Here is a 23,866-nt window from a genome sequence, read left to right on the forward strand (position 1 = left end):
TTTCCACTAGGCAAACAGCCTTAGAAATCATACTTTCATACTTTCACAAAATCATACTTTTCAGCAAAGTAAATGGATAGTAACTATTAGTTAGGCGTTACTAGTTGTGGAGCAACTATAGTTACTGGAAGTAACTAGTTCTATGTGCCTCAAGACACTGGTATCAGAAACACTGAAGTCTAACATGCAAACACACAATTTACTCTATTCTTAGTGCACTTCTTGTGACCGCAGTGTCATCTCACACAAGCATGAACACTTCATCATATCCTGAGAACACACAGACACCTCTGAACTTATGCTGTGTGACTGAACTGTTTTGAAATGTCGAGTGGCACCAGACATTTACTGTCAGAGTCAAGTCACACACCCACAACCCCTCGCAGCAGGAGGAGCACCATCAGCCAGTGTGAGCGCCCATATGCAAAGAATGTGTGCGTGTGTGTGTGTGTGTGTGTGCGTACGTGTACGTGTCTACAGTGCCAATGTAAATGTAGCAGCGTAGTCAAAGACACCAGGGTTATTAATAGATGTGGCTCTGTGTGACTGCAGAAAAAGAAACATACTCTTAAAGAAATATATCCATTTTCTCATAAATGTGGAGACTCGGGTTTCACAACAGGAGATTGTCGAGTCAGACGCGTTCTCACCTTAATAGAAATATTGATTTGGGTGAGGGTTGGCGCCTGGGTGCAGGAGGCATGATAGAAACGTCATCAACACAACCACTAGCTCACTGTGAATCCTCCGGACAATGACCTGCTGTACTCACACATGGGCTCAATCAGACATTACACAGACTTTGCACTCGGTAGCTGGCAGGGTAAAGTCAGTTTGATGTCCACTCCTACTGATTCAGACATTTGCATTCTTGCACACAGCTCCTCCGGGAAATGTCTATGTTAGTTCAGGGTTGCAGTGCATGTGTGAAAGCAGCCCATGACCCCGATTAATGGGCCTCTGTTTATCTGCATTTAACTTCATCTTCAAACTGTGACGAGAGTCAGGCGCTTAAAGTAACAAAGTGGTGGTTCAGTAAGTTGGAAAATCAACTGCCTGTTTATTTGTGTTGCCGTGTTCTCTCTCTCATTTTCATCTATTTTCCCAGCTTCATTATCACTTCAATCTCTTATTTGACTGTAAAAGAACCCGATTTAAGTCACGGTACTTTCTTTATTTGCATATTCCTATATATGAGGAAAGGCACTAACTTTAGCAGAGAAGAATCACTCCAGATGTCTTGTTAAAACCCAGTTAACTCTAAAGTATTGTGACAGCTCAGCTGGTGCTGCAGGAAAACTTATAATGCTTTCTTTAGGTTATTTGTTCAGTAACTTTGAGTGTGTGCTGCACTCACACCATCAACACAAACAGAATGTGCACAGTCGCTAACGCCCTGTCAGTTAACCAGTTGAGCGTAGAATAGCTGTGTCGAACATCCTTCGAGTGCTCATTTGACAAGTGTATTCAGCGTTTATAGGCTCTACATGAGTAAACTGACTTTGAGGGTGACAGCATTGTAGAATCTGCAAGGGTGGGACGAGGAGGGTGGGAAGGGGATGAAGGAGAGACAATAGTGGGAGGGTCAAATGAGGAAGAGCAAAATGCGTAGCGCCTGCAGCCAGAGTGAGAGACAAATTGACAAAGTCTGAGTGACAACAATGAAAACACAGCGAGGGAGACGAGAGAACGACGAGGTTTGTGAAGAGAAAGACGGAGACGAGGAGAAAATGTGGGCGGGTGAAAGAACTGAAGGGGAACGGAGTTAACAAGGCGTGCAAGAATATCATTTCCCCAGACCAAGCAGCCGCACTAACAACCACAGCAAATAATGAGTCCAACATTATCAGCTGTGCAGATAAGTGATAAAGCCATGTACGGTGCACATTTTCAGGCTGCCGAGTGAGACTCCTCATCTTCTAAATTGTGAGAAGAAATAGAGATGATGATAGGTTTAGTTTTGAATTTAATCCCAGGGCAGAGATGCAAAGAAGGAGCAGCATATGTCAGCTATCTGGAGAAAGCACGTTTCTTTATTGTGCTGTCTTTGTTTCTGTTTTGTTTCATTGAAGGATAGAGGACCATATTTGATTAACGACATAATAATGCCAGTAAACATGCAATGGATTTGGCATGAAAGTGATGATATCAAACTACACGTGATGTGTGTATACCTGGGAGAAAACAGCAGCCTAAAAGTCTTTATCAAGGATTGATACCTACATCGAAGACTAAATCAATTCACCATATCACTGTGTTGATACAGAACGCTTTGGCTGACATGCAGGAATATTATATCACAATATGAAATGTAAATCTGCATCAGATTATTGCTTTTCAACCACTTTGGGGCAGCACAACAAGCTGTAAAGACAGCAGTGACATATTATCATCTCACACAGTTGTTATAGAGAACACATCCATTCATATTCACTCATTTAGTCGTGCCTCTGGCCCCCTTATAGGAGAGTCCAGTCCTCACTCTCTTTTCAGCTATGTTTTAATTTCTCTTCACCCACCCCTGAAAGAATATACCTAACTATTTACCTGCAACTGCTCCATGATTGCCACCATTTAGTTGCTAGTTTTCTCTGCTGTTTAGTGCTGGGCGGAGAAAACGTCCTGCTCCTGCTGGAAATGAATTGACGAGAGCGATTATCCCAAACCAAAACAATCAGGTCAGGTGCTCTCAAACCCCCACGTTGAATTAAAAGATGCTCAAGCGCTGTGTAGACATGAGCTGAAATACGGAGTCAGGTGACATGTGCATTTGTCATTTGATTGTGTAAAATTAGCAGGACTTGTAGAGGCAGCTTTAATTGTTGTCTTATATGCTGATATAGTATGATGTCAAGTTCAATTCTGTCACACTTTGAGGCATTTACTTGGGATGGGCATTTCAAACAAAAATAGTAATCAAAATTTCCTTGTAACTATTCGATTATTAGTCGACTATTCTTCTCTTTTTGTTGCGTAATGGCAGCTGGTAGACAGGTCTTAGGTGCACTTCCACCGCCATTTGACGGGAGTAACGCACTACAACCAGGCGCCGGTAAAAAAAAAAAAAAAAAGCGAAAAAACAAACAAACAAAAACTGGTAGGCACATTATACTAATACATTCTAATGACTAACATTTACATAAGACAATATTGTAAACTGATTCTACAATCATATCTAACTGGCATTAGACTTAAGTGTTGTTCTCCCAGTACACATATTTAATACGATTTATCTAGTTTTCTCCAATTTCACTTTTATGCCATCAGTTTTTCTCTGTCTGACTCAGCCACTTTTTCTCTCCTTCATGTCTGTCTGAGCTTGTAGTGTATCATTATTTTTGGTTCAGAGGAGGGTTGTGCAGAGCTTGTCTCCCAGCAGAGTTTACTAGTGTATGTGTGTGTCTGTGTATTTGTCCCACCAGTATTGGTAGCAGTGTCTCCGGAGTGCTGCATTAGTCTTTGAAGATCTTAGAATGAAAGCGAGAGAGAGGGAGAGACGCTCAGACGAGGTCCTTTTTCTTTTATCATATTCAGCCTCAACTCGGTTTCTTTATCTCCTCTTCTGTGTTATGTTTCTTTTTTTGTATTCATTCCTTCTGTTATCACCCCACCCTCATCTGTCACAGCATTTCTTTTTTATTTCTGTCTTAATTTTTTCTGTTTTGGGTTCAAAGATACTTTGTTTTCATTCTGCAGTGGTGCAGTGTGGTTGAGTCTGTGTTTTAACTACTTTTGATATTTTCACTTAGACTGCAGACAGAAAAACAAGTTTGGTTTCCATCCACAATATCAAATACTCATTGATTAAATGTGACCCACCAGAAAACCAATAACATAATATACATTGTAGCTGATACACTTACGGGAAAAGGAGTTATTGCTCTTTCACTGAAGGACATATGACTCTTGTGTTCACCTGTGTCCTTCCCTTTTCAACTGGTCAGTGTAACCGGGAGTCTCCACTGCTGCCCCATTTATAAACTGGGCCACTGTCAGCAAGAGACTCCATAATTTAAACTACTAGATTTTTTTAAATTTTGTAGTATGTGATCTCAGTGGAAATAAACGCCGACAGTGAGATGTTTTATACAATGAGCCATGCCGTGACTACTTGAGGAATTTGCTCTGCTGTTTTTCAGCCACATATAACTAATCATAAAGCCGTTCTTACCATAATTGAAAAAAAAAAAAAAAAAATTTGTTCTCCAGAGACACACTGTAAGACAGAGAACAGGATCGGTGTTGGAATTTGGTTTCGGAAAGCCTCCAAAATGAGCACGTTTTTGTTACATTTCTGCGAATAGAGACCCAGTGAAGAGGGCCTGCAGCTGTAATGGGGGCTTCCCGACTCCTGGTGCCAACATATCTGGACTTAAAATCTGTCCTCTACGGTCTGAGTAATGCATATTTCCTCTCGTGGTCACACGAAACCTGACTATTCTGCAGGAATGAAGCTTGGAGGCGATGACAGATGTTTGCAGTTATGATACAATTATAACTTTAAGTGACACATTTGCTTTCATAAAAAGTGCTTAAACTACCACTGCATTGTTTTTCAAGCCTCTGGAGCTGCTATTTAATCGCTGTCAGCTCCTGTGAGCCTTTCAGACTTCTCATTCCGTTTGAAGTCCGCTGAAGAGCCTGATAAGTTTTGGTTGCACAAGTGACATCAGAGAAGGCCGAGCCACGATTGTGTTTTTTTGTGACGTGGTGGTAGTATTGTGTCTCCTTCGCTTGCTTCTCAATGGGTGGTCATCTGAGTAGCATGTTAGAGAGTGTGTGTGTGTGTGTGTGTGTGTGTGTGTGTGTGTGTGGGTGTGTGGGCATGTGCATGTGTGAGATTGGTAACCTGATAAGGCACGAGAGGTTGAGCGCACTATCTTCTTACAAGTCCGTCAAAGTTGCTGTGCCACCTAGAAATAGAGAAAAAGATGCAGGGAAAAGAGACCAAGCAGCATATTTTCTATTTTGCTAGAATACAATCTGGCTGATAAATAAGTACCAAAAAACAAAAATGTATTCTGTGAATCAAGTTAAGTAGAGTGCAAATACAGAAATGGATATCTGCAGATTATGTCTTGGTTTTATATCCGTTCAGAGACAAAACAGCCCTGTAAATACAATGCAAAGCTTGCCTGACACACTGTATTTCCATGTGGACGCATTTAGGGCATTTATCTGTTTACATGCTGTGTTAATACGACATGGATTTGTAGACATTTCACATGTGACCTGTTGCTGTTGTTTACCTATTCATCATGACAAAAATACTTTTTTGACAATAGGCTATTATGTCCCAAACTTGCTTTTGTAACAAATGGCTAATATGTCCTCCCTATTCAGTGCTGCACACTGTGAGCTGCAGGACTGAGATCACACACACACACACACACACACACACACACATACACACACACACACTGACATACATTGCAAGTTCCAATTGTGTGGTTGCCGGGCAATGAGCTCACTGCAGTCGACCATAACAACCCTTTCTCCATCAATCAGCTATAGAGTGCTCTGCTCTAGTAATGATGTCATCACACACTCTCTCACACACACACACACACACACACACACACACACACACACACACACACACATACACATATTGACCACTCATCACATACACTTATCTCATCCTCTTTGTTTTGACCTTGGTTTGCTCGTAGGTGAGTGTGTCTATGGACGTCTGGGTGTGTGCAGAGTGCACGAGGAATGACTTTTGATTGTTATTGCTTTGCAAAATATTGCAGGTGGAGGATGCAATCTGCCTCTGATATCGGGTACATAGATCTTACACACATCGTCTCTCACGCGCACACACACACACACACACACACACACACACACACACACACACACATACATACACCTTGTTGCTCAGACTAGATGTTTTATTGCCAGATTTTAAACTGGAATTGAACTCAAGGTTGTCTTGACTTTTTTTTTGCTACGCCGCACGCTAATGTGGTTACACACGGTCACTCTTTAAACAGTCCGAGTACACACTCAAAAAAAGTATTTGCTGAACATTTAAATGGTGTCCACTGAGAAACCAGAAGGAGAGTTTTTGCACCATAATTTTTTGAAAATCTTTTTGCTGTTCCTAATGGATGATAATTCAGTGTCAATGGTGAATGTTTAAAAGACGTTCAAAAAAGACGTCCCGATCGGGTCCTTCTCAGACACACAGATATTAAACCTGTATTGAAGAACCACCAGATCTACAACAGCGGGTCTAGACTTATGGATGTTATACAAACATGATCTGTCTGAACGTCTCCCTGAAGTCGCATGTTCGCTGGGTACAAATGATCCGGCTCTGGAAGCCACTGAACTGCACCTCTGGAGTAGCTGGTCAGCAAGTCCTTTGTACTGTCTCGTGTAAGAAGAACAAAGGACACCCCAGAAACCCCTATAGTACAAATTCACAAGAGTGTGGGTGATACAGCTGCATTGTTTAGTTACAGCTAACCACAGTGCTTGCGGTGTGTTTACGTGACTTTAAGAGCCTGAAGAGTATTTTGGCATTTAACAGCACACATTTACAATAGATGTGGTTTTGTCATGCACAAGACTATCCGTGTGTACACGGCATAGTTTCAACCTTAACACTTGGTGTGTGCTGAAAACTCTGTACGTGTGTTTTTCCACTTACTGTTAATAATCAGAGTTTCACTGATGTAAAGAATATTGTGTATTTGGTGTAAAACACCTAAAAGGAAGTTAACTGAATTAAACAATAATGGTGCACAGGATTGAAGATGTTTTCGAAAACGTGGAACTTTGAGAACAGATTTCGTGACAAATTCAAACAAAGAAGAATTTTCAATATACTGAATGAAGCAGAGCGTTAAGAGAGTTTATAGATGCTGAGAAAATTTGAGGAGTCTGACCTTGAAACTCGGCTTCCTCAAAATGTCAACAAATGTGAAGTGTTTTCGTTTGAAATGATACCTTCCTGTACCTACACACATGAACAAACACAAACACGAGTGAAACCAATTACTTCAGGATGAAACACATACACTCGTTCTCTGACTCCAGCTGTGCCTCTGCCAGGCTCTAGGGCAGGGGGCCAGCACAGTCAGGTGAAGAGAGTGGCAAGAACACTAACTGGCAAATCAGGGGCCAATTAAAAACGCTCAGCACTGTGTGTGTGTGTGTGTGTGTGTGTGTGTGTGTGTGTGTGTGTGTGTGTGTCCTTGTGTGACTGCCAAGGAGAGGGTTGGCACAGAAAGCACGCTTCCTATTCTCTCAGCATGCCCTCTTAAGGCAGAAGCTCACACACACACACACACACACACACACACACACACACACACACACACACACACACACACACACACACACAAACACACACAGTCATGGATTTGTCTTACACCTTTGTCTTTATTTAGGGAAATGAATGCCTGTCCTGTGTGTGTGTGTGTGCGTGCGTGCGCTCCACACACGTGTAGTTTTATAACTTCCCGAAGTAAAGCTAAGACAGGACAGAATGCCCCGTCTGTGAATCTGTGTGGGACAAGTAAAAACAAAAGCTGCCACCTCTCAGTCAACTCATCTCATCATGCTTTATGGTGATCAAAGATGACGTAGTTTGTCTATCAGTTGTTGTCCTTTTCATGGTTGTTTTTTTTGGCAGTGTGTGGTGAAAAGTCATGACTGCAGCCTGATCCCATCCCCAGCTGATTGGAGCAGTTGACTTTTCCGAACTTTTAAAAAAAACTACTAAGTTTTATTTTTTTTACTCTTTTTTTTTTTTTTTTGCCATTGTGACATTTTTCTCTAATTACATTCATGTGAAAAGCCAACATACGACCTGATCCATAATTTACTGCCATCTGTTGGATCAGAGCCACATTTGATGTCATGATCATTTTACCTACATGATTGTGCAAACGATCGACACTTGTCACAAAACACTGAAGGTCAACTGAAAGAACATCACCTTTTCATGATCCAGGTTAGTGACCGTGCATTTTTTCAGATAATCCAAGGGGTTTTAAATGGTTTGTGTATTACTTAACAAGTAGGAGAATTTTCCATCCAGTGAAAGAACACTTCAGTCTTTTGAAAACAATCTAGTGGTCGTGGATACAAATACTCTTATGTTTCCTGAGGGTTAATGTTATATTTCATAAGACTGTAATAAATTCTCCACTATAATATGCTGCAGGAAGCCCTGTTTCTCTTCCAGTTGATCAGTCTAAGAAATGATTTTAGAGTTAATTGACTGTGAATGCAAAGACAGATAGAAAGCTCCAAAGCTTTCACACTTTCATTATCTCTCTACTTTGCATTTAGTCAGATTAATTAGGCCTAAGATTAGATCAGATCCAGCACCAGCAGCAACCGTCTTGTTGTTTCAACTTTTATCAGTATTATATAATATATCATATGATATCTATCATATATATATATATATGATATCTATATATCATATATAATTTATTATATATTGTATATATATAATTTATGATATATATATATCATATATATATACATGATATGTATCATATATGTAATATGATACATATCATATATATATAATTTATGATATATATATATATATATACATATATACATCATATGATATGTATCATATATATGCATCCATTGATTCTATGTACTTTTCATACACCCACGACAAAAATGCCCTAAATTAGGTCAAATTTGATTTAGCAGCGGGTGAGATCTTTAACCTTTATCTGTTCAACTGTGTGAAGTGTAGCAGTGGGCTGTAGATTAAACCAGGAAATGTCTTTCTCTTGTGTTTTTCTTCATTGAATGATTTGAATTTTTTTTTTCCTGGCTTTTGATCTTTACTTCTTTTTTTCTTACTTTCCAAAAGGATTTAAAAACGCGATCTTAAAAATAGTCAAAGTCTGCGTTTGGATTTTTGTTTTGTTTTTGGCACACAGCTGCACACATTAACCAGTGACAGAGCCAAAGAGGTGTGTAATGGTAACTGAAGGATTAGTGAAGGACACTGGTCTTTCCAGACATGTGTGCACCCAAGATAACATTCCTGCGCTCGGTACCTTAAACCTTCAGAGGGCTGATTCCTCACTTGTGGTATGGCAACATTTTTGGAGTCTAGGAAAATGGGCTTGTGGTTAAGGAAGGCATTTCCCTTGCATTACAGTGATGGTCAGTCACTTGGTTACCACTATACACACACACACACACACACACACACACACACACACACACACACACAGACACAGAGAGAGAGAGAGAGAGAGAAAGGCTCAATGCACTCTTCTGCCACAAGCAACCACGCAGCTGTTAGACACTACGTCAGCTCCTAAACTATTCTGTCTATGCGTACGTGTTCCTGTGTGTGTGATTGTCTGCTTTATTTATGACAAATGATCCAGTGTACTACAGCAAATGTAATTGGGATAAGCAAGTGGAAACTGAAACTGAATGCCTGAAGGCTTAGAAATGTTCTCGCATGTCACTTGGTGCAAAGCAAAAATATTTACACGCCTATTAGGTGCAAACACTTAGACTTTAAAGTCATAACTCTCTAAAAGTTTTTGTAAGTCGTGTTTGCACCCAATTATAACCTTTAACCTCACATTTATCCAGCAGGAGTTCAACATTCATCCGTTTTCAGTGGGTAATGTAACCTTCAGAGGTATTGTTGGGTAAAGTGTTTGCTGATGTTGGCCTTTGAACCCAGTACTTGTGGTTGTCACGGTCTACAGCAGATTTAAAAAAACACTACCACACTGTTAGACTAAACTTTTACGGTAGGCAAAGGATTTGGCAGCAGCCATGGCGATTGTGGTTGGACAACAATTTTTTTGAGACACTTGGCGAAGACTGCGAGCACTTAAACAGATGAAATGACAGTTGAGTGGACAGAAGTATTCGTGGTTTAATCATGCCAGCGTGCTGTCAAGTGCCGAGAAATACTCACACAGAGAACATTTGTTCGACATGTGGAATATCATCGCTTTTGGTCTTCAACACCGGACACGTGCATAACTGTGAACCCCTTAACCCGCTGTGGCAGAATACAACAGCAGGACATTCACACAAATAGACTGCAGATTTGTCCTTTTTCCAAGTGCGCAAACCACTCATTTGGTCGCTTGAGCACTGGCTCCAACATTTAGCTGTACTGGCAAACGGCCCCCGGGCGCGACACCAAGCCCTCACCTGTTAACTCATTGTAAGTTTGTCTCGCTGACAGTGTCGGGTAGAGGCTTCGTCATGCATAAAGCATACTCTTCATCCCCATTGTTTCACTGACCGAAATACAAATACACAAATACTGTTGGTACTTTTAATCCCTGCACTTGAACTGTAGCACTGACTGTGCTCTTTGTTTGGATGTTGAATGCGCTTATTGCAAGACACTTTAGTCAAGTCTGCTGAATGAATGCAATGCGGAGTAATTCTGGTTCGGTACAACGAAGAACCTCGAGGCACGCTGGATTTGAACACGCACAGTGACATAAATAAATCGTACACACACACACACACACACACACACACACACACACAAACAAGTGCGCACATTCACAGGGGCTGTCTACTCTGCTGTGCTTTGCAATTCAATCAGCCTTTCGCTTAATGTAGTTTACACTGAACCATTCCTGACTAAATTAGGTTGACTGATTTCTGGATTGAACATGATGGATTGAGACGAAGTGTCTTTAGCCGAGTAGGTGAGACAGAAAGTGTACACCGTGGTGTGTGTGTGTGTGTGTGTGTGTGTGTGTGTGTGTGTGTGTGTGTGTGTGTGTGTGTGTGTGTGTGTGTGTGTGTGTTGTAAGGGAGAAGCTTCTAAAGAGGCTGAAAAGCATTTCTAAGAAGTCCAGTTCATTTCATTCTTCTCATAAACAATCAAATGACATTGCAAAACAACTAACAGGACTTTAGCTTGGACTAAGTGTATACAAGTTATTCATTCAGATGCTGCTCTTGAAATCGGAGGTCCAGAGGTATTTACAGACGACTACGGATAATAACATCTCATCTCTATCATTGGATCTGAACCCGAAATTTTTCTTTTTTTAAGATTCCCACTTTTCCCATCAACGCTCACCGTCTTTCTCAGCTGACTGTCTCTTCTGTCAGTCACTTGTATCATGCCTGACCTCTGGTGGCTCATGTTGTTTCCTGCAAATATGCCACATTAAGTAAGCATTTCTTGAACAGAATCATAGGATCATATATTTTTAGCAGTTTTTGAAATCATACCTCAGGATTTCTAGATAATTGTTATACTTGAACACCGTGATCCCGGCCAAGCATTTCCCTAAAAGTTAGTTGAGTGTTGGAATGCAAGCTTCACTCTCTCTGTCCTGCCTTGCCCTCTCTCTCATCCTCCTCCTCCTCCCTTCTTGCTGACATTTTTCAGCTTTCCATGCTCCCTGCTGTGCCTCGCTGGCTGTGCCAGTGAGCTTCTATCTGCCTCTTCTCTGCTACCATCTGTTTCGCTCTCTGCCTCTCTGTTGCCTTTCTCTTCCTCTCTGTCTGCTGTACCTCTCTGTCCTCTCTATTCTCTCCATCTGCCTTCCTTTTTTTTTTGTCACCTCTGGATTGCATCTACTCCCCTTTTTTCTTTCCTCCTTTAACGTTTATGCAGTTTCTCACTCTTTGTCGCAGTATCTTTCTCTGTTTCCATCACTTGTTTTCTTATCACTATCCTTCTTTCTCTCTCCTCTCTTTGATTCCATATGATGGATTCCTTTGCCAGTTGTCGTTTGCTAATCCATGGCCTCGGTACTCATCTATTTTTTTCCCTCTTCTTCTCCTCCTCACATGCACAAATTTAAAAACGTCTCAAGTTCAGCCGAACCCTGCTGGTTTCTGTGTGCAGCCAGTTGAATGCGTGTTTACATGCATGCTAAAGCCTGGCACTATACTATAGACTGCCATGAAATCCTGTTAATTTTCTCATGTCTGACGAACCAGATATTCATTTTCGCTGTTCCTATTCCTGCCTCCATTATTACATTTCATTTTCACCACAGCTCTCAATCCCCCCCAAAATAAAAACATTTTACTATCAATAATTAGCCACATACTGTAATTCCCATCCCGATTTCCTATAAGTTACAAAAAAAAAAAAAAAAAAAACTTTCCCACAGCTAGACAGCTGCTCACACACATACTCCCACGCCTCCCCACCTCTTTTCTTGTTGTCAGACATGTAAGAACTGGGTCAGTAGGATGTTTGGCATGCCACACATTATACTGTAGATGCTCACAACACACACACACACACACACACACACACGCACACACTGCAGCTGACTAAAAGCAGGGAACATGTGTCTCGTATCCCCATAACATGCCCATCATTCCACCACAACCTGCCTAATTAGTCCCATAGAGTGTGTACACACTGTTGACAATCACCCGCTCTGTCTCTTTTGCCGGTGTGTGGGTGTCTGCTCAAGTCAGCTTGTTGCACATTTGATGTCTTTTAAAGATGCCCTTGAGTTTTTCTTCTGATTATGGCAGACCCTGTTTACAGTAGTGACCTGCATTTGCATTGCAGCTTTTAAAACAATAAAACACTTGACATTTTCATTTCATAGATATGTACTGTAATGTAACTAGTAGATATCACCCACATTTTCAATAACAAGTAATTTTTACTTTACCGTCTGCGTAGATGCAGATGTAGATCTTTTTTTTTTTTTTTTACCATAGATGTGTTTACAAATGAGTTTTATTTTTTGGCGCAGCCAGTCGCAGGTCTCTTTTCTTCTCTTTACATCACTAGCCACCATCATTCATCACCATCGCAGAGGTGCATTCGTTGTACCTTTTGGTGAGACCTGTACAAATCTGCACCTACAGAGAATCAGAGGCTGTTCGAATGTGAAAGACATGTTTTGCATGTTCATCGCTGTTTGAAGCCAGATTTGAGGATCCCAGTTTGTGCCTGTGAATCGAAGCGGAGTTGCCATACGTGTTGCTCTGTTGACGGGCCTTGTGATACACCCTCAGTTCTATGTCCAAATCTATTTGGCAGTGTGCTGGTTTTGCTTTAGCTTACAACACAGTGTTTAGCAATGTGTTCTGCTATGCGAATGAGGATATTACACTCAAAACTGCAGGGTAGATTGAAACAGTTCTTGTTTAACCTTTGCTGTATTCTTTCACCAGGGAGTGCTGAGTCCCCGAGTCAACACACTGCATTCTGGGATAGTCTGGAACCCTCTCCATGGGTTGTACCACCTGCTGACAAACCCGGGGGGTCTGGAGGAGTTGTATTGAATGAGGTGAGAATGTCTTTGACCCTCCTGATAACATGTACTATGTCTATATCGTGATTTTAATTGGAATATTCTTTTGCCACGTAATCTGGTTTTATCAGTAGATACCAACCTACTATATATTGTGTTTTAAGTCGTTAGAATTGAAGTTGTGCTTGATAAACTAGAAGACAGTGGTTGACTGCTTACTCCTGAATCATTAGTGACAAACTGCTATCACATTGCTATTCCAGCCTAAGAGCTGTTAGTCTAACTGTCATGTTTAATTTGATGTTATTAGTTCTGGCATCAAGGACTTTCCAGACCTTTTTTTTTTCTCCATAGCCAAGAGCCTTATTCTGCTGATAATCCCGTCACCCCGGCCACTGCACAGATGCATGTTAAGTAAAGTGCATTTGATTTTAATGTGCGGGAAGCATGAACCAAGGGTTTCCTCTCTGTAGCTTTGAACCTCAGCACATCACAAGTTTAGCTTGATTCAAATTGGTGGCTTACTCTACTTACTCTCAAATCCTCATTCTCTGTAATGCGGTACAACGATGTGACCAAACAATATGATGTATGACTTATTCATTCACCCACTCGCCGAGACTTCTCTGGCAATGTTAAAGGTAAACAGTCAGAAAGATAAGACGGCATCATTCAGTTACTGAAATCAAGCTAGTGGGCGTCAGCGAGCTGAAGTAACTACGTTTGTTTCCTGCCTCCGCTGTGATTGGAGGAGATGCCTTTTTAGCGTAAGGGAAGCTTGGTCTGCCTAGTGACAGCGTGTTTGTTTATCAGGCTGCATCTGAGCTCTTGGATTGGAGCAGCAATATATTTGCAGGAACCCGTTATTGAAGGGTCTTCCTACAAGAATGGAAGTCTTACTGGGAGCGCTGAATGTGCAGAGAACACCCTATAAATAATGTTTCTGCAGACCTGAGGATGGGGGGGGAATGTATTGTGATTCATCGCTTTGTGTGTATTTATTTTTCGTGTATGGCTTTGGGGATCTTAATATCTGTGCATGTTCATTGATGAATTTCTCACACGTTCTTCAAATTACTAGAAAACCACAAACTACATTGGCTTTGATTTTGCTCTGAATTACTCGCGGTACAAATGCGGCCTTTTTGTGGTAATATTGATCCCCAGAGGAGAAATTCTCTTTTCACTTTCTCCGCTTGTACAGAGAAGTATACGATCGCAGGGTCGGCTACAGAATAGCACCCTTTGAGCTGCTGGCGATTATCTTTCCCACAGACAGACATTTCAGTTGAGCAAATGCACAAGGTCAAGGATTTGAACTCTGGCTTTCTCTTTGATGGATAGTCTCTGTACTCACCACAGTAGAAGACATTTTTCTGGCCAATCATGAGAATCAATATGAACAAGCGTTCAAGTAAAGTTTTCTCCATTCTCTGCATGTTTGGAGTGTTTTCTCCCTTGAGAAATACTCTTGTGTGTCTGTTTACGGCTGTCGTGAGAAACAATGCTAATGAGTGACTTAAATAACAAACACTACCTGACCTCCACTCAGAAGTCGCGCATAGAGGGGAAGATCCACGTTTGACTTTACTGTAATGTCAAGATACTAATTGCCAGGCCTCAAGGCAGCTCTGATCTATCCAGCTACTAGCTAATAATAACTAATTAAAAACATTTCATTATTGCACACTGACGGCATCAACTGTGCAGACATTAAAAAGTAGCCCCGACTGTTTTGGACAACAATCTCAGCCGTAGAGAAACACGATAATCCAATAAGTCGCTGCGAAAGATTAATGTGCTTAATAAGGACTTCACATGGATGAGTCTAATTTTGCAAAGATGACGTTGATGTTTTTTTTCTAATTTTGCCCAATGTGGTGATCAGCATTAAACCAGTCTAGTCACACGTATTAAGGAGTATTCGCTAGTTGAAATCAAATGAAGTCATTTGAAATGCAGATTTTTGTAAAAGTCATTCATACATAAACACTGATATGAACCATTTTTAAGAGAAAAGAATTAAGGTGTATAACTACTTCATTGTTGGTAATAATGAGGCTTCTTCTTTTCATTCATGTTCATGCTTTTGGAGTAGAAACCATGTTGCCTCAACATTTGGTGCTGTGCAGTGGGAATATAGGGAATGCTCTCTGGGCCTCATTTTTATCCGCAAATTTATTGCTGTCTCAGAAGAAAAGAAAAAAAAGCCCATCCTTGTTTAAGCGTACATACACTCACATATACATTCACAGAGAGAGCAAACCCAATCCGCCCCACAGGGAGCAATGAGTTTAGAGAGTGCTGCATTTTTTTTTTTCCCTGCTGGAATCTCTGTCTATATGTTGAATACATCTCTCCCTCCCTCTATTTATTTCTCCCTCACAAGCTTTCACTCCTTTGCTCCTCCTATCTGCCTGTTAGTTCATTCAAGTTCAAACAAAGCGTCATTAGTTGGTTGTATTGATCAAAAACATGTTTCCAAAGTGCATATTTGGCCTGAAAATCCCAGCGAACATGCTGTACTGCTTGTTGTACAATGTAAGTATAATTTAGAAAAACGTCCCTCCTCCCTTTTTCTTTTTCACTCTGCTGATTTAAGTGCAAGTCTGTTCTTTCCTCTTTCACACCCTTTTTCTCAGATCCAAACAGTGCGAGTGCTTGTGTGTTTGTGTGGGAGTGGGTGAGAGAGAGTAGAAAAGAGAGGGAGAGAGTCTCTGCTATTCTTGGCTGGTTGGGGAAGTCTTGGCTCCCGAGTGTATGGGAAAAGTGCTCTTGGCAAGTCTTGAACCTAGGCATTCCATTATGCTGTCCTCTTGAAACACACACAGACAGACAAACTTGTTTTTGTCACTTAAGAGGACACTGCCTTGACTTCCATTTATTACCTGGAAACGTCACCAGAATCGCCACTTACATTGACCAAAAACCAAGGCCTGTTTTACCTTGTGTGAACACCACCTCATGAGTGATGCCAACACACCCACACACACATGTTACTAAAGCACGCACTCACTGAGAGGAGAAAGACTAAATGCAGTCTCCAAAGAGAGATTTCTAGTAGTACTACATTTTGCCCTGAGGCCCAAAGCCAGAGATTCAGCGTCACTCACTCACTCAGACAGACAGACAGACAGACAGACAGACAGACACACACACACACACACACACACACACACACACACACACACAGCATTCAGCACAATAACCTCAAATCAATCGCCTCAGGAGTGGGAGGTTGTCTGCATGTCTCCTATCAGCTAATAGATCTCTTCAGTCTTTTTCTCAATATCCCTTTTCTCTCTCCACCTTTTTCTCTTCCATTTGTCTCTTTCAGTCTCTCTCTCTCTTTCTTTGTCCGACTCACTGCAGTGCTACTACAAGGTGACATCACTGTCTCCCACTTTTTCTGTGAGAGTTTATCCTGTTATCCCTCTTCTCCTCCCCCATATCCTCCTCTCCTCTACTCTTTTCATCCGTCCCTCCCGCTATTTTCTCTCCACCTCTGCAAAGCCTTACATAACCGCAGTCAAAATATGTGGTCTTCCAGGCAAATATTGGGTTTGGCATTAAATGGGGTCAGGGTCAAAGGTTTTTTTTTGTGTCAGAGGAAAACCCTTAAGACAACTCTTTTTGTGCGTGCATGTGTGTGTGTGTGTGTGTGTGTGTGTGTGTGTGTGTGTGTGTGTGTGTGTGTGTGTGTGTGTGTGTGTGTGTGTGTGTGTGTGTGTGTGTGTGTGTGTGTGTGTAAAAAATAATGATGTTGAAAGGAATTGACAGATTCGTTGGAAAAGTGAGGAGGGCACTGACAAACCTCTGTGGTCACTCTGTCTGTTTTCCTTTTGTCTTTCTCTCTGCAAAGTTTTAAACAGGTAAAGTGTTGAAAACAAAAGTCAGCGTTGACTGATTTTAAGTTACATGCTTAAATTACACTTATGTAATGTATTTAACTTCATGGTCTTCATGGTAACTTCAAACTCCAACCATGTCACAACATTAACCATTTGTTTGTTATTGTTACCATGACAACAGTTATATGTTATTGATAATCATCTCCTGCACCTACTAGAAGTTTTATTTGTCCGATACTAGCCCATATCTGGGACCGATAGATGATGATATTCAATAGTCTGATAGCAGTCAAAGAGAGTGCAATAGAAGCCTCTGAATGCAAATTTGTTTATTGAGTCAGGAAAAGTTAGAAAATTAATAATCAAGCACAAAGATAAACGAATTGAGAATATGTGTATTAGAGTCCAGTAAATGCATTGGTCAGTATCATCAGCCATATGCCGAGTAAGAAAATGCAGAGAAGTAATATTTCATTGATAGACAAGAACTCAGAATACCACAATTCATTGGCAACAAATAGTAGAAATAAGCTATAAAGGCTTTTCCCCGTTTGTGATGTATTTGCATTTCAAACTCCAGTTTATAAAATATCCTGCTCCTAATTGCAAAATATCAATTAATTTCTCTGTATTTGTGCATGAGTGTAAAAATACACTTTGCCCTCTATATGCTCAATGTGTAAGTGAAGATGTCACCACCTACATTTTAGTTATTTGTACATAAAAACATGAACAAAGCATCTTACTTTTCTGCCAGAGTATTTCCAGCTGATCACAGATTTGGAGCAGGAAACATTTGTCCCTTTGTTCCCAGCAAACACAAAGCCATATTCCCTTCTGGGAGCCTGACAGCAATCAGCGTAGCTATTAAACATGATTGTATACAGGTGCATGAATGGACATGCATATGGGTTGGAGTGTTTCATCAAAGTCTATTGTTGTGTTCATCATGCAGCTTTTGGCCTCGAGAGCAGGGTTGCTGCTGGGCAGCATGCAGACACCTGTGGAGTGTGTTGCCATTGTGTGTGTGTGTGTGTGTGTGTGTGTGTGTGTGTGTGTGTGTGTGTGTGTGTGTGTGTGTGTGTGTGTGTGTGTGTTTTCCTGGATGTGGAATTTGTTTGTTTGGACGATGGCTGGGTTCTGTATGGCTCCGGTGTGTACTGCATGCGTGTCCTGTTGAGTCTCAGGAGTGTTGGATGTGTGTCTGTGTAGAGTTTTGATGAATGTGTGGTCAACTGGCACTGCTGCCTGTCTGCCATTTTTGTCTGTGTGCCTTTGAAAAGGTGGAACACATTATTCACAGACAAGGACACACGCTGAGCAGTCGCTCACCTCTCTTTTATCCACACAATGCCCGCTGTCATACCCATTCATGCCAATTAGTGCCAGTCTGCCTGTCTACGCCCATTAGAGCAGGGCAGTTCACCTTCAGCGGACACAGCAGTACGGTCCTCTGTCCTACATGTGGACACGTGCAGGCGCCATCACGAAAATCTGTTTGTGTGTGTTCTTTTACTTCGATGCTGTCAAGCAAGAAAAAACAAAGTGTGTGTTCACCAACAGTGAAATCCACCACCATTAGTGTAGTGTAGTGGTGTGTGTGTGTGTGTGTGTGTGTGTGTGTGTGTGTGTGTGTGTGTGTGTGTGTGTGTGTGTTAATATTTGTCTCCACAGCCGTTCTGTTCATCACTGCGCTCCCTGCAGCCCCTCAGAGTCACACATCCCACACCTGTCAGCCTGACTTCAGCTTAGAAATGATCTCAGTCACATCAGCTGAGTCTGATTTTCTGCTCGCATTTCTCATCGCATCTCAGCCACATGAGCAGATCACGGGTTTACAAAGATGAGGTGCTACAAACATTAAAGAGGATTTGTTTGAAATTAGCATTGCAAATGGCCTTCTAATGTGAAGAGTGAGGAAGGGGAATCCATTTAAGAACAATATGCTCTGCCAGTGGCAACCTGTGTATGGAGTGCATGCGTGTGTTACCAGGTTGGGCTGTTAGATATAATTTAAAATTCATGTTTATTGATTGTTATTTGAAGTCATGGGTTGTACAATTTAAAACGACTTTGCATATCAGGCTGGTACACTTCTCCCATCCCCCATTCACAAATATGATTCAGGGACACTTAGATGATAAACGCTGCTCATAGACTGGACCAAATTTTGATGGGGGGGGCTGTCATTATGTCAATAAACCATAAATATTCAACAAATAGTGGCTTTAATATTGCATTAACTCAAGTTTTCGGTCACTTTGGGGCAGCATAAAGAAGCTGTGACCTCAACCCTGTCATAGCAATACAGTTGCTTATTTACACATCCAGGTGGAGCACAACATTAGTATTTATCTGCCCTTCTGCTGAATGTAATGTTTGGTAAAAAGCGTGTCGTGTGCAGCGGGTTTATTAGAGCTTTTTTGTTGACCAGAAAACAAAGATGGTGTAGCTGAGGATAACAGCAGGGGTCACATGTTGTGGGTTTGTGGCTTTCACATTACACAAAGAAATATGATCCATGTCAATAGAAAATCTTGTGATATGTCAGATTAAGTCAATAAAGTAGTGGAGGAGCTGTATTTTGCAAGCCATTATCTCACATCCTAGTCTTAAACCTGTACAGTTTGTTCGAGAAACACTATATGAGCTGTCGTAGTCAATAACAAAAATATAGATTCTCTGCTGTGCCTCTTTTGAAGTGAGTGACTTTCTCTTTTTATTTATTCATGTTAGGGTTATACATTGAATGAATGGACAGAGGCGTGACACTTGTGTTGGTAGCATCAATGAATAGGTGGTATGATGATGAATGGAGTTTGAATTACATTTATCTTTCCTTTTACTTTCTGTCTTCGATTTTCTCTCTTCAGTGGGGTCTTTTATAAAAAAAAATTTAAAAAAAAAAGATCTTATTTTCTCTCTCATCCCACATTTCTCTCTTTCTCCCTTTTGTGCCGCAACACACATTCCCTGAACAGGATTATACTGTGTATTGTCTTTGAAATAATATTTGGGTGTTTATGTCTGCATTTGCTCTTGAATAAGTGTGTTGGAATTTTGCCTGCATATTTGTGTCTCAATGTCTGTGATATTGTTAGTGTGAGTGGGTGTGTGCAGATACACTTGTGTGAAGATGAATGAGAGAGAGTGTGTGTGTGTGTGTGTGTGTGTGTGTGTGTGTGCGTGCGTGCGTGCGTGCGTGCGTGCGTGTGTGTGCGCGCGCGCGCATGTGCACATCTGAATGTATGTTTGCATATTTACACATTTGTGTGTGTGTGTGTGTGTGTGTGTGTGTGTGTGTGTACTCAGTAGGATTATACAGCAATAGAGGAGCTTAGCAGTGATTTGCCCATCCATTCCAGTCCCTCCCTAATCCTGCGCACACACACACACACATACATACTTCTTTGTGTGTGTGTGTGTGTGTGTGTGTGTGTGTGTGTGTGTGTGTGTGTGTGTGTGACTAGCAGGGATCTAATAGTGTGTGTGGATTAGTAGGTTTGTGAATGGGATGTGGCTTGGGCCGAAGTGGCACACTACACTGCCAGGAAGTTAACACAGTCTGGCAGAGGGTTTGTGAGAGACAGCGGTATGGGGGGGGGGGGGGGGGAGTGGAAGATATTTGTAGAGTGTGTAACAGGCCCAAAGTTCAGAGGGCATTGTTAACGTGATTGTGAAATGATTACAAAAGGTTATGAATATTAGATTAGGAAGAGAACATGGGTATGATATGATTAAAGCATAATGAGGGCGTGCCTTTATAGAGCTTGTCTGCCAGTGATCATTTGTTTTTGGTATGTGACCATTAGATGGCTCTGCACCTGCTGTCTCACAAGCTCTCTCTCACACACACACACACACACACACACACACACACACACACACACACACACACACATGAGACAGATGGAAAGACACTGATAAACAAGAGAGCTGAGACTTTCGCCGACAGAGACGGCGGGGGGATAGATGGGTAAAGTGAGCGTAGGCAGGCGGGGGATGCTGTTGTCATAACCACAGTGTGTGTGAAGTTTGCGTGGGTGACTGAGAGCGCGCTGCGAGTGAGTTTGTGTGTGTGTGTGTGTGTGTGTGTGTGTGTGTGTGTGTGTGTGTGTGTGTGTGTGTGTGTGTGAGGCAGAGAGAGCACAGAAAGTCTGTGATATGTATATATGTGTGTGTGTGTGTGTGTGTGTGTGTATATATATAGAAGCTTTTCATCAGTTTCCTTAGTGACTGGCTGTGACTGAGACTGTACTCTGCTCTGCACAAAGGCAGACGACTGAGAGAGAATGAGGCAAGCTTTAGTGTGGAAATTTTCAACATTTCATTGATTCCTATTACGAGGAGATCACTGACTCAGTTTGGATGTTTAAGTGAGTCCTATTGAAAAATCCACTGCCTGTATCTTGATTTACATTTCACGTTGGTCATTTCTAGTAAATTCCAAAAGGGGTGTCACTGAAAAATATAACTGAAGAAATTGCAAAAGAGGAAATTCAAGGAATTCTTTGAATTTATTTCTGCATGAGCATAATGGATTGTGTTTAATACAAGCAAAAATATCTCAGACAGTCACAATATCTTAGTTTTTCATGTTATATAGTTGTGAAAAAATAGATAAAGAACTAATTTCATGTTATATATCAGTAATGAAGAAAAGATGTGAATTTTGAGGAGATGACAAGTTTAACAAGAAATGTTTTGGCTTAAGCACAACAAAACATGGGTAATGCAGAGGGAAAGTAAACTCGATCTTGGTACGTTATGATCAAGTGGTGACGTTCAAGACATTTAATGATGCTCTCCACTTGATATTCAAATCTAACCAAAACAGTTTTCTTGGTCGAAATGGTTGCACAACAGCAAAAATCGAAGGAACACGGGTATAATGTGGGTCGTGTGTTCGCTGGAGGTGGAGAGCAGAGTGTGAGCTCTCAGAAATGATCGAAGGCTGTTGATGTGTGACCATGTTAGCCAGACAGGTGTGGAGACGGCCCCGCCGAACAAAGACAGATACATGCAGAGAAAGAAGTGAAATCACTGCACAGAAAGTTGGAACTTCTGATTCCCTCCTCTCTCTGCTCATTCTCTACTCTCTCCCTCTCTCCCTTTCTCTTTCTCTCTCCCTCTCTCTCTCTCTGTCTGTCTCCCGTGCTTTTACTTGACGGCAGGTTGTAAACAAACCCACACAAATAAATTATGATTCAATGCAGAGAGGTTTCAATTATCTGCCAAGGCAAAAGAGAAGTGTTGCTGCGCTGTTGAGGTCACCGTCAAAACAAAGCAGGCTGTGAAACAAATACAATATGTAGTCTGGTTTTCTTTCAGTCTTTACTAATTTGACTTTCTGTGTGCCTTATGACTGTGTATTGAATCCCTCTATCTTTTTCGACACTTTTGTCCTTGGCCTTCTGTGTCTCTCCCATGGTCCATTCTTATCTTTGACAACTCAATAATAAGATACTATTAAGAAAATATAAAACAATGCAGCAGTGGTACGAGGTGGATTCAAACTTGATAAAGTTATGGCTTCTAAAATTGCACCCAAAAGAGCTCCAGTTTTGGTCGAAAATTATATTTAAAAGAAAAATAATATGTGGTTTCAAAAGAGGAAGATAATTTTGCCTTATTTTTGGTGATATAGAAAATTGCAGACTGTAAAAGTAGAGCAGCACTCAGAAAGTCAAACTGCACCAAAAGAAAGTCTACTGCTATTTTACTTGACTGACAGATGATCAATGTAAAAACATAACAGCTCCTCTGCCTATCACCAAAAATGCCTTCAAAAATGAAAGAAACACAAAGAACTCTCAGATTATTACTTTTCAATCCTCTTACTCAGCCGAGCCTCACTTTATACATTTTGTGTGTTCTTTTAATCCACTTCACATTAAAAGCAAAAGTTGAAATGTCTCCTTGCTGCCTGCAATAGTTAAACCTGAGTGCCAAAAACTGGAGCTCTTGGATTGATTTCAGGCTGACAGGAAGACCAACCAACACAAACAGGATGTATTTTTTTAGTGTGTGTTTAGACCCACTGAGTCTAGTGGGAATCATTACAATTTGTGTGTGTGTGTGTGTGTGTGTGTGTGTGTGTGTGTGTGTGTGTGTGTGTGTGTGTGTGTGTGTGTGTGTTAACATATTATGAGTGAGTGCTCATTTCTTCCCTGTGCGTGCTACATCTCATAGCATTGAGGAGCACATTTCATCTATATTTACTTCCAAATGGTCTTTTAACTAGGTCAGCTAACTAACGGAAATAGACTGCTCTTCACTGGTAAGCTGTCATGCCATCTAGTGGTCAAGACCAGGAAATGCAGCATCCTGTTGAGTATAAAACTTAATGTATCAGCAAACGAGGAGAAAAGGACAGCGGTTGATATTTTGCTTGTCTGTCATCGATCTCAATCTCAAACTTGCACCTCGGAGACAGTGAGTGTATGTGGTGTTGTGTGGATGTCTTCAGGATACATGTAATGATGCAACAGTTCTCAATGAATCAAATTGATGACTGAAGCAATGTTGATTTTGATAATTCATTTTTCTCTATCGGGCAGAAATGTTCACATTTTCTCGTTCCATCTTCTCAAATTTGAGGATTTTCTGCTTTTATACGACAATAAAATGAAAATTTTCTGTTATCCCGTAAGTCATGATGAGGTAGTAAACTCCCCCCCCCAAAAAAAATCCATCATGGTTGCAGCCTGACATACAAACATATCTGTGTGTGTGGATGAGTTTACCATGTGTCACTCTTTCATGTACTCTCTTTCTGTCTGTCTCTCTCTA

The 23,866-nt window shown here is 41.1% G+C and overlaps 1 protein-coding gene across 1 annotated transcript in view; it reads left to right on the top strand.

Annotated features, from left to right (window-relative positions):
• Positions 1-23,866, top strand: part of atxn1a (ataxin 1a) — an 89,859-nt gene that overhangs the window by 49,899 nt on the left and 16,094 nt on the right. The window contains exon 3 of the mRNA XM_069175703.1: positions 13,144-13,259. The gene's annotated coding sequence lies outside the window, so the exon portion shown is untranslated. The remainder of the gene's footprint in view (positions 1-13,143; positions 13,260-23,866) is intronic.

Source organism: Embiotoca jacksoni, unplaced genomic scaffold, assembly GCF_022577435.1.
Source record: "Embiotoca jacksoni isolate LCO1_2020_lvr unplaced genomic scaffold, fEmbJac1.0.p SCAF_7, whole genome shotgun sequence".
Lineage (NCBI taxonomy): Eukaryota > Metazoa > Chordata > Actinopteri > Embiotocidae > Embiotoca > Embiotoca jacksoni.